Here is an 11495-nt window from a genome sequence, read left to right as displayed (position 1 = left end):
TCAAAACAATGAATTTGTTTTAAGCATTAACTGGAATATTTTGTGATTTGTCCTCTGTTTTTGGGTCAATTTCACCCTTATTATTATGCTACATACCAGGTGAGGTTAAGCACATATGTATCTAGATATCCAGATTTGCTTTAAGCGTGCGTGACCATACCTTTGTGCTCATCAGTCGTGATTTTACTTTTTAGCCATTGATTATTCTTTTACACATCTATTCACATGTAATGGAAAAAGTTAAGTTATTCAAATGTATGTATGGTACAATATGAGAAGTGAAGTGTTGTTTTGTATAATGTAAAAGATTTACATTACTTTTTTATGTTATACAGAACAATACTTGTGTTGTGCAAATGACTGATATTTTGGGGTACCATGGTTTTTCTTAATTATTGTTATAATAACATTGCAAAAATGTTATGTTGTCTGTGTCAGGCAACATCAAAAGAGGGACGTCGGCCCCACCCCCCGCACGCCCGCTTTGGGTTTGCAACAGAACAAATTTTAGTAACACTGTCTAAATATTTTCTAGGGCACTGACCAATGTCTATCTATTTTGGCAGAGATCTTGTTCAGTTACAAAAATTGTATTTTAAGTTTTAAATTTTAATTTTTTTATGTAATTGTTGAATCTTTAACTAAAAAAAATAGAAAATTTATTTTTTTTAATTTTTAAAATTTATATTATGAATTAGAAAATATCAAAAAAAATATTTTTTTGAAGTTTTTAAAAATGAACACCATTACTTTTGAAACACTAAAGTTAGAGCAGGTTTATTTGTGAAATTGAAACCCAAAATTATAAAATGTTTATTTACAATTGAACAAATCCTAAATTTTTAATGAAAAAAATATGTTCGGTAACTTCTGATGTTTAGATTAAATGCTAAATAGGATTTGATATTTAGAAAAGAGAAATTATATTAATAAACACTACCTTAAAACATAATTTATTGAGAGACCAAATTACCCTTTATCTTTTTTCATATTTCCAATCATATTACATCATCTTAAAACACCAAATTAGAGTGTTTTTTTTTAAGTTATTGAAAAAGCTGCATCCACATGCAACCTTGGATGACTAGACCAAGCCTTGCATAATCCTTAGGGCATCTCATGATGTGTTGTTTCTTACTGGTGTTCATTATCAAGTGTTAAGAACGTTGTTTTGTCAATAGTCATATTCTGAAGATATCCTCTGATAACTGTATATTTTTGTACATAAACTTTTTTTTTTTTTTAGTTCAGAGGGTTTCTTTAGTTGTTTGGTAGTTTTATTCTCTCTTTCTTCGTTGTGAGGCTCGGGATATGCTTTAGTTTGAAACTATAGATGCTTTTATAGTTTTTTTTTGTGGTAATGCAATTCTTATTTACCAAAAAAAAAAAAAAAAAACTACATAGCAGCGCAACAACAAGAATAATAAAGAGTATTCCTTGATATACGATATGCACGATTTTGAAACTCTTGAGTGCGGTTACATTACTTGTAGGTAAGCATTTACTCTTGGAATAGCTTTAGTTAAATATTTTAAATAGTTATTTAACAAAAATATTACTAAATTTGGTTAGTTTATCAATTTATAAAACTTATCAATTTTACATTCGAATTTTTAATTTTCAATTAATAAACTTATCAAAGTAATGTCACTTGCACATCTTTATTGACATCTTATTAATCAATTACCAATATACTTCTTATTAAATCATTTAAATGAGAGGGTGTATTTGAATGATTTAGTGAGGGGTATATTAGTAATTGACTAATGAGGTATCAAGAAGGATGTGTAAGTAGTATTTACTCAACTTATCAATGAAAAAGGGGCTTTAGTGGGTTTAGCTAAAATTTGTGGGTAATTTGGTCAAAATAATTGGCTTTACCAATTCTAATTGATTTAACATTTGTTAACTTATTTGTTTATCCAATACAGAAAGGAAATGGAACTTGCTTGCTCGTTGAATAACCTTCAACCTAAGCAGTTGTGTTTAGAAACTATTTGGACTATTGTTTCTTTCTTTTACATTTTTTTATTTTTAATTTCATGAGGTGATATGTGACTATTAAGGACATGTATTTTCAAATAAAAATGTGTATTAGGACTTGTGAATGGGATATTGAGGCTTTTTCAAATATAACTAAGTTACATAATGATTCGCATTGAGTTTTTACTTTCTTCTCATGTGATGGATGAACTCACAAAGCACATCAAGAAACAAGTGCCTTAGTGCATGTTATTTCTTCTTGGACATGACAAAAGAAGTCGTGAATTATAAAGTTGAATTACAAAGAAATACCTTAAAATCTGAAAGTTTTAGATTAAGTAGGTTGAAAACTAAGTGTGTAGAATTTGAGTTCAGTAAAATTAAAAGTTGGAGATCTTTGATATCTTGGATTAATTATTTATGAAGAAGGGGAGATTATGGAGAATGTTGCTTCGAGTTAGAGTGAAGAAGTTTCACCGGACAATTATAATACCATTTTTGTTTGTATACTTCACAATTTTGGACACTTAACTACTAATATCTAAAAAATATGAGTATAGCTAAGATGAGAATGCTACAGAAGATGTGTAACCATTCAAGAAAATGCAAAATAAGAAACTAAATAATATGAAATAAGGTTAAAATGACTCCTATTGAAGATAAGTTATAGGAGTTATGATTGAGATGGTTTGAACACTTGAGAAGAAGACCAATAGGAACATCTATTGAGTGAGTGGATTATTGAGAATATTCGCAGTGAAAAAAGAAGAGGAAGATAAAAAAAAATTTGGTGAGAAAAACCTTAAACTTGACACAAAATATAATAGTCTTAAAAGAGGATATAATAATGAATAAAGATAAATGGAGGTCTTGAATTCATGTAGCTAATCTCACTCAATGGGATTAAAATTTGTGATTGTTGTTGTCAAACTTCACCACATAGCATCTAGCTTATAAAGACAATCTGTTGGGATAATGAAAAGTCATCACTGCTGTAGTTGTGACACTTGCCCCATTCCTTCATCTTCTCTTAAATGTTTCTCGTCGCAGTTGTGACACTTGGCCTATTCCTTCCTTGAGTTCTTCTATAGGGCAAGACAGGTTGACAAATAGACTTACAGAATGCGGGTTAAAAGACTAAAATGCCCTCACCCACATTGCATTGAAAAAAGTGCAATGCAATGTAGGCGAGGGCATTTTAGTTTTTTAGCCCGCATTCTATAAGCTTGTCTGTCAACTTACCTGGCTCTCAAAAATTTTCTTTCCTTCCTCTTCTCAAATTAATGATTTGAAAGATGGGCTCATTGCTGTTAGTGGATTCCTATTTACAGCCAGTTTTGGCAGCTGAAACGTGCCTATGGTCCTTTTTTGTTATTAGTTCCCCCCCCCCCCCCCCCCTCACATTTTGGTTAGTTATTCCAATCAGGCTGTTCAAGAGATTCATCCAGAGTCTTTGATCTCACTTCTGACCCACAGCCACAGAATGCTGCATGTGAAATTACAGATAGAGACATTTCCGTCAATAAAAAAGGATTCCCTTAGTGCATTACGTTCCCTGCTTTCCCTTACTTTTTCTTTTTCAACTTGAATGCGTGACTTTCTGGTCATGTGTTACTTTTATGAAAAAGAGCATTTTTATCATTATTAGAGGGAAAATGCTTCACTTTTTCCTTCTTTCAAAACCCTTATATTGAAAGCTGATTCTTTAAAGTATCACAAGGATTCAAATTCAAATTATCCAATTGGTGCAATGGAAACAAAATTCAAATTATCCTCCTGCCATTACATAGTGTCTATAAAGGATCAGTACTTTTTAGTGATTGTTGTACTAGTGTCATTAGCGTGTCAAACATTTTGACATGCCTCCGACATATAACTGGTGTGTCACACTTCTTAAAATTTTTAAAAATGATAAGGGAACGAACACTTGTAGGAAACTTTAAAGACTAAAAAGTAAGGATTTTCTATTTTACTTTTTACTTTTACAATTCTAAATTGCATGATCCTTTTATTTTTCATGTTTTGATTATATGACTATTCAGTTTTCATACCTTTCATGCTTCTAATCTTTAGCTCTTTGAATATCAACTAGATTGTGAGGGACAAAGATGATTTGACTACAAGTTGATTGCTAATTAAATTATGCCATTCTTTGGAATTTTGCCTTATGAATTTTAAATGCATATTTGTGGGTTTGGAATATAGTTTTAAATACACAAAAAATTATTTTATTAATTAGCTTATTCTTATCGTGTCTTGTCCTACTTTTTTGAAAAATGTCATGTTCTGTTTCTCATGTCCTCTTGTCCCTGTGCCCATGTTCATGCTTCATGGTATACTGTTGCTAATATCATACTTGTGCCTTGTGATCCAATTGATTTGCCTTTTTTTGGTGATTTTGGTTCTATTTAGATGAATTGATGGAGATCATTAAAAAAAGAGTTTTATTTATTAGTAATTTTGTTCTCACAATGGCATTGGGTATTTACAAATTCCAATAGAAATTCATTTTTTTTTTGCTACAAGAAAAAAGGATTCCATTTTAATATGATGTAGATATATAAATACCTATACATTGTAAATATTTTTGGACTATATTCTCGAGTGCTAAATTGAATTGCTCTCGATTAATATTTCTAGCCCCCGGTTTCTTTCCTCTTTTCACTTCCCTTTATTTCAGATAATCTCTCATGTCTAACCTGTTCTCTGGTTTGCACCATAATTGGCCTTACTTCTTCTTTGACTCCTTTTCGCTGCTACAGCCTACAGGTGTCCAAACTCCTCCATGCTGGTACTACTAGTGTCCAAAATCATCAGGATGTTCTGACTCATATGACCATGGAGGTCTGGAAATTGGAATTCATGTAGCTGATGCCATTTAATGAGATCAAGGCTTGTGATTGTTGTTGTTTTGTTAAACTTCATGATACATTATCTAGCTTATAAAAGACAATCTATTGATATATGAAATAAGTTCTCACTGTTGTAGTTGTGACACTTGGCCTACTCCTTCCTCTTCTTTTAAATGTTTTAACTTCTGTTGTCCAAATAGGCCATCACTGTTGCAGTTGTGACACTTGACCTACTCCTTCCTCTTCTATTAGTTATTAGTTTTTGATTGGTGTTGTCTCTGTGGTTCAGAATTTTTATTTAGTTTATATATGCTTTTAGTTTTGCAGGGTAATAATTTGATCTTCTGATTCACTACATTAACTAGTTTACTTAAATAAGTCTTAAGTCTATTCTTTCTTTCAGGCCAAAAATTGAAAAAAACTTATATTACGGGTAAAAGAATACAATCTCCACAAGCATATGGAATCATACACACAAGATCTAATCGGATCTTATACAGACTAAAGGAGGGCTGTATGATAGAATCATTAAAAGAGGCTATTAGTAGCAGCAACCCCCACTACCTGTAATGATTAAGAATATTTGCCCATAAAGAATTCTTTTAGGTTCTTAAAACCATCATTGGTGCAAAATGTGTATTCCGTGCCTTGCCCTTGGGGCAGTTGAAATGAATCAATCATGCTTTTAGGCACAAATCATTCCTAGAGAGCAAACAGAAAATGAACAAGTTTGGACGATTTCTTGAAATTGTCTTTGCCCCACTGGTAATATTTACAATCTTTATCTATGTGAGAGAGGATTATGTCTGTACAATATTCTTTTCTTGGTGATTAGATCCCCTTACACTTATTCCTTTAAAAGACCTTCATCTTTTGCTTCATGGATTGATAATGAAGAAGACATGGATTATGTTTAATATTACCAATTAAGTCTTCCAATAGCAAATCTTTTGTTTAAAGTTGTTGAATAGGATGCAGTCTTTCATTTTTGTTTTGGCTCTTAGCATAGGTTAAGGTGTTGTGTTTTCATATTGTACAAGTTGGTTCACAGTGTCGAGTATGAAATGGAATAGAAGCATGCCAATTATCTTTGTTCGCCACATCTGATGGAAGTTTTCCATGGATGATGGTGTTTGAATTTCATTTCATTATTCCTTCACTGAAGGGTTGGGTTAGGAAGGGCATCTGGCATAAAATGTTGTCACCTTTTTCTTTTGCATTGATTTGTCTAGTCAATATGACTTTTAGAAGTCAATTGACATTATGAATGTCATGCAACTGATCCTATCTTGATTAGGATAAGGTGCAGTTCATGATGACAATGACAGTAGCATAGGACCATAGGTTACTATAGTGTTCTCCATGTTGTATGCTGCCTCCAATGCAAGCTTGATGTAATCTTTGTAGTTGCATCTGTTGCATTTCGCAGGACTTTTATCTCCTGGTATCAACCTGTGCATGCACTAGGAACACAAATGTTGTTGAGCGGATCACAATCTACATTACTGATTTGCTTTTATTTTTCCTTTTGCTAGATTTTATGTTTTTGAACTCCGCCGTTGGATTCATATGTACCGCTGGTTTTGGCAGCTCACATATGCACATGACTCCTTTTTTGTTATTATTTTTTCCTCCCTTACACTTTGGTTAGTTGTGCCAATCAGTCAGTTCAAGTATGTTCTGACTTATTGTTATACTATTTATCTGAGCTGAAATTTCTGTTGGCAATTTTCTTATTTGCTTGTATTTCTGCTTCTCTTTTATGGCGTCATGCCTGTGGGAGATGGGTGTTTATGTTTTTTGATCTGACCTCATTATTCTGTATTGTCCAGGCAATTCAAGGAGAGAAGTGGCGTAGTACTATTTAGGTAGCCTACTCTTTCTTTTTACTGGAAAATGACCATTATTTATCACAGATTCTTTTGTCTATACAATAAAGTGTGATTGGTATTTTTATTTTTATAATTATAAAGTAATGGTGTTTTGTTGGATTTGGAAACAAGTGCATGAAGAAAGGATAACCAGCGGGGTGGGAAGGTAGCTAGATATGCTCTCTTGTGATTTCACCTAGACAATCAAGTGATTGAAATCTGGCGGTGGATTTGGCCAATTAGCCCCGAGTGAGGTGATGACGACAGACTAGGAAATGGAAATGGATGGTGACTCTAATTGCTGCCGCCAGGCGCAGACAATGAGGAAAGCAGGAGAGTCAATCGAGAAGGGTGAGCGGAGAGGTAAGGCAAGGCAAGGCAATATAACATCAAAACCTGTTTAAGCCAAATTAAAAAATAAAAACCTCATATAAAATCTTCCTTGCTCTCTCTCTCTCTCTCTCTCTCTCTCTCGTAGTACGAACATGGAGGATCGTGCTCGCAAAGCCCCAACAATAGAAGATCAAAAAGCTCCACCACTCAAAGTTGCTAACTCTCTCTCTCTCTCTCTCTCTCTCAGTTTCTTCATTTTCATCACAACAAATTATAACTGTTCTCTCTCTCTCTCTCTCTATTAGATTTGTGATTTTCAAGTCCCGTGATTCATTCCGAACAATCTCCAGTCTTGCATTATGGAAATTGATCAGCTACAATGGAGATGCACTAGATTTGGATGCAAAGCTCCTCGCCGAGGCCAATCCCGAGCATCTCATCGCTTGGAATTTCAAAAAAAGTAAGAACCGTACCTTTCTCCTAGTGTACTCATCTAGACTTTCTTGTTATTACGTTATTATTACTTATTTATTTTTGATGTTGTTGTCCTGTTGGGTTGCTGAGAAAGTGTAGAAAGATAGGAAATCGAACCGGGGATCTTTATTGATGTATTACTTAATTGTAGTCAGTAGGACATTTTGGTTTAGGTGAATTTGTGTTGTTTGTTATTTATGGTTATGGATAATAGAATAGTGCAATTGTACAAAGCCAAGCCAAGCCCATAAAAGCTTAGGCTTCTTTGTTTAAAATTTTATTGAGTTTAGGCCCGGGCTCGATGAGCTCGAGCTTGAGTCTAGCTCAAAAATGAGGGTTGAGCTTGTTTATTTAGAATCTTGTTGAACTCAAGCTTAGGCTTGAGCTTAGCTCATTTATAATGAGCATTTTTCATAAATTTTAAAACTAAAGGTCATTATAAGCTTGATCTTAGGCTTATTTTTGTAGGACATATAAAATTAGGGAAAATGCTACTTTGCTCGAACGAGAATGACCGAAGGCGCCAAATGATAAAAATGCCCTCACCCAATTTGCAGATTCACCACCCCTGCCCTTGGTCGCCTCCTTTCTCCTCTGCCACGGCCGCCTCCAACAAGCTCCACCTCGCCTTGCCTTACCTCATCGCTGCCCCATGTTGCCTCGTTGACTGCCGATGCATCCTCTCGTCGCCCTGTTGCAACGCCTTGCGTGATCGCCGTTGCATCCTGTGGTCGCTCTATTGCAGTGCTTCGTGCAATCGCCACTGCATCTTGCTGTCACCTCGCCATAATGCCGACCGCTACTACACCATCTTGTCGCCTTGCCGCTGCCACCTCTAGATGAAGTCTGGTCGAGCTTCATCCTGGGCTTCATGAAGCAAGCCCAATCGGGCTTCATTCGCGGATGAAGCTCGGGCTTCTCCCGTTCGCGACAGTTTGATGATCGGACTTTATCATCAATGAAGTCTTGTTCGATCATCGGGCCTGTCATTCCGTCAGCACAAGTAGCACGGTTCTAAAATTAGTGTGTTCTAATATATATTTAAGTATTAAATAAATTATATGGAATTTTTTTTTTTGTCAATTATAAAAAACCATACATTATTTTGGAACATATTCTAAACAAGTCTATAAATGAGTCTATAAATGAGCCATGAATGAGTTTGTTCATGAGCCCATACGAGCCCAGCACATTAAAGCTCAAGCTTTGCTCATTTAACTAACGAGCTTGAACGAGCCTTAATCAACCCGAGCTTCGAGCCATTCATGAGTGGCTTTGTTCACTTGCACTTTCTACCTTCATTTAGGGTAAAAAACCAATAAAATACCAAAATTGCTATTCACAAGCTGCTTTATTCACAAGTGGAAGAATAACTGATTATTGCTATTTTCTACCTTCATTTAGGGTAAAAAAACCAATAAAATACCAAAATTTGAAGAGTTTTTCAGTTTTTCACTAAATTTTAAAAATTATCAGAACCCCGCCAAAACTGCACTTTTTGTAACAAAATCCAAATTGCAGACAATAAAATCTGAAATTGAAGGCACACGACCATTAACAATAACATGCTGATGTGCCAATAAATCACCAGTGTGGCACATATGTGGCTTACTCTTAGATGAGTAGGCACATTTTGGAGGGAGAATTAGCAAAGGATTAGGAAAGAAATAGAGTGAGTAATAATTTCTGATGAAGGGGGTGAGGAAGAGGGAAAGGGAAGAAAAGAAATGGGGGGAAATTAGAAGTTTGTGCATGAATGTGTCCCACTGAGAGTTGTTTATTGAAGAGGACCACCGGTTGAAGCAAAAAAAGTTGGTGTTGAGGTAGAGAGACTGGCCCAACCTCAACCGAAACACAGAGTGGTCCCAAGCTCAACTGGAGATGCTTGCGAATTTTGATGCAGGAACTGTTGGGTGGAATCACAACCGCTAATTTAATTTTTTAAAGGTTTGTGTGTTAAACCTAATTTGAAGTGTTTCAGAAATTTGCACTGATTAACTTAATTGTATTTTTTGATTAACTGATTTTAAATGTTTAACATCGTCATGTTATTTTGTTTTTTATAGGCTTGTTAACACTGATTCTGAAATTTGCACTGGTTAACATAATTGCATTCTTGTGCTATTCCATTCCTAAATGATTTTGTTGGTTTAACACAAATGCATTTTCTGATAAACTGATTTGGTTAAATGGTTAAAGACAATTCCAGTAATTTAACAATGGGTAACAAATAACAATGTTACCTGTTTAAGCATAGGTAACAAAGCTATTTCCTTATCAAAATAATATTGTTGCCAATTGTTAACAAATCAGTTCAGGATATCAAGTTAAACAAACCAGTGAACTGAATTGTCATCTAAAATCGCTGATTCATTACTTCTTGTTACCCTTTGCTAAGAAATCAGTTCAAAATAAACAAATCACTTCAGAATTAGTTCAAAACAACAATGTGGCAAAACAGCATTGTTATTTGCAAATAGTTTATAATATGGCAAAAAAGAACTGATATTCTTTTACATTAATTTATTTTGTAGAAAATGGATGACAAGTTGAAGATAGTGGTCCATCATGGTGGAATATTTCAAAATGGGGGAGATGCTGTGGTGTTTTATTTGAAACCTGGGATGAAGTAGATCTGGAGTTGATGTCATACTTTGAATTGTCAGATATGGTAAGAGAGCTGAGGTATGAAAATGGTACAATATCTAAATTATACATGGGGAACATACAGGGGAACAGAATGGGGTAATGAAAACCATCTTAGATGACTAGGAGGTTATAGACATGGTGGGTAGTAACATGGAACATGGAGTGCTTGAGCTATACGTGGAAGCCTTCCTGAAAGAAGGCATCACTAAGATATATTGAATGACAATGAGTTGATGGTTACTGATGATGAGGAATTTATGGATGCTAAAGGGATGTGGGAAAACACATTGGAGCCAACCAACATGCTTCCAAATACATCTGGTCATTCACATGAGGTATGATATGGTCTGCAGGGTGTTTACAGTAAGTATGAGCATAGTTGTGAAAGGTGCGCTTGAGGCGCGAGGCGCAAGGGGTGCCAGCCCCTGAGCCTTGGACCCCCCAAGGCAGGGCAGCCTTAAAGAGGCATGCGCCTCAACAGAGGTCTCATATCTTTATATATATATTTTAAAAAGAGTAAAAAAACAAGAAAAGCCCAGCCCTATACAGACAGACCCAAACCCTAAAAGCCTCTCTACCTTAGTATGAATGCTTAAGGTTTCAGATTCAAGCAGCCATTGCTAAGAGAGAAAAGCGGCAGACTGCAGTCCTTCCAATCAAGAGCCGCGACCAAGAAGAACCAAGAACCAACCGAGATATATCAGTTATTTCGGACTGCAGTCCTTCCAACCAAGTACAGGCTTGCAGTGACAGCCATAAAAAATTTGAAGTATAGGCTTGCAGGAAGCTGTGGAAGTTGAAAGGTCTTGCAGGCGTGGAAAAGCCGAAGTTGTTGGTGCATCTGCGCTTCGTTGGTGTGGAAGTTGAAAGGTCTCACAGGCGCAGCCAGCTACTAAGCTAACGAGAGCCGAAGATGATTGTGTGAGAATCCCACATCGCCTCAGCAAGAGAGACTTGGGCTATATATAAGGAGGAAGATCCCTCCACCTGTTAAGCTAGCTTTTTAGGTTGGAGTTCTACCCCTGACTTCTCATATCAGAGCCAACCCTTGGTTGTCATGGTCATGGACTAGTACCCTGTCTGATCACTTAGACATGTATCAGTTACTGGAGAAGTGTCGGCGTTGGGGGGGAGGGGAGGTGTGTGTGAGAATCTCACATTGCCTTAGCAAGGGAGACTTGGGCTATATATAAGGAGGATGATCCCTCCACTTGTTAAGTTGGCTTTTCAAGTTGGAGTTCTACCTCTAACTTCTCACAATGATATTGTTGGACTTAAAATTAAGAGTTCAAAAGAGGGCAGTAGTAAGTCTGTCAATGTGAAAAAGCCAAAA

At 35.5% G+C, this 11495-nt stretch overlaps 1 long non-coding RNA gene across 1 annotated transcript; it reads left to right on the top strand.

The window, feature by feature from the left end:
* Positions 1 to 6240: 6240 nt before the first annotated feature.
* On the top strand, positions 6241 to 7519 carry LOC127798679 (uncharacterized). The gene is made up of 3 exons (XR_008022464.1): positions 6241 to 6703; positions 6839 to 7251; positions 7345 to 7519. It is a non-coding gene; the product is annotated as an uncharacterized LOC127798679 (long non-coding RNA).
* The last annotated feature ends 3976 nt before the right edge of the window (positions 7520 to 11495 follow it).

This window comes from Diospyros lotus, chromosome 4 (assembly GCF_014633365.1).
Source record: "Diospyros lotus cultivar Yz01 chromosome 4, ASM1463336v1, whole genome shotgun sequence".
NCBI classification, from domain to species: domain Eukaryota; kingdom Viridiplantae; phylum Streptophyta; class Magnoliopsida; order Ericales; family Ebenaceae; genus Diospyros; species Diospyros lotus.
This window is presented reverse-complemented; position numbering and strand designations above follow the sequence as displayed.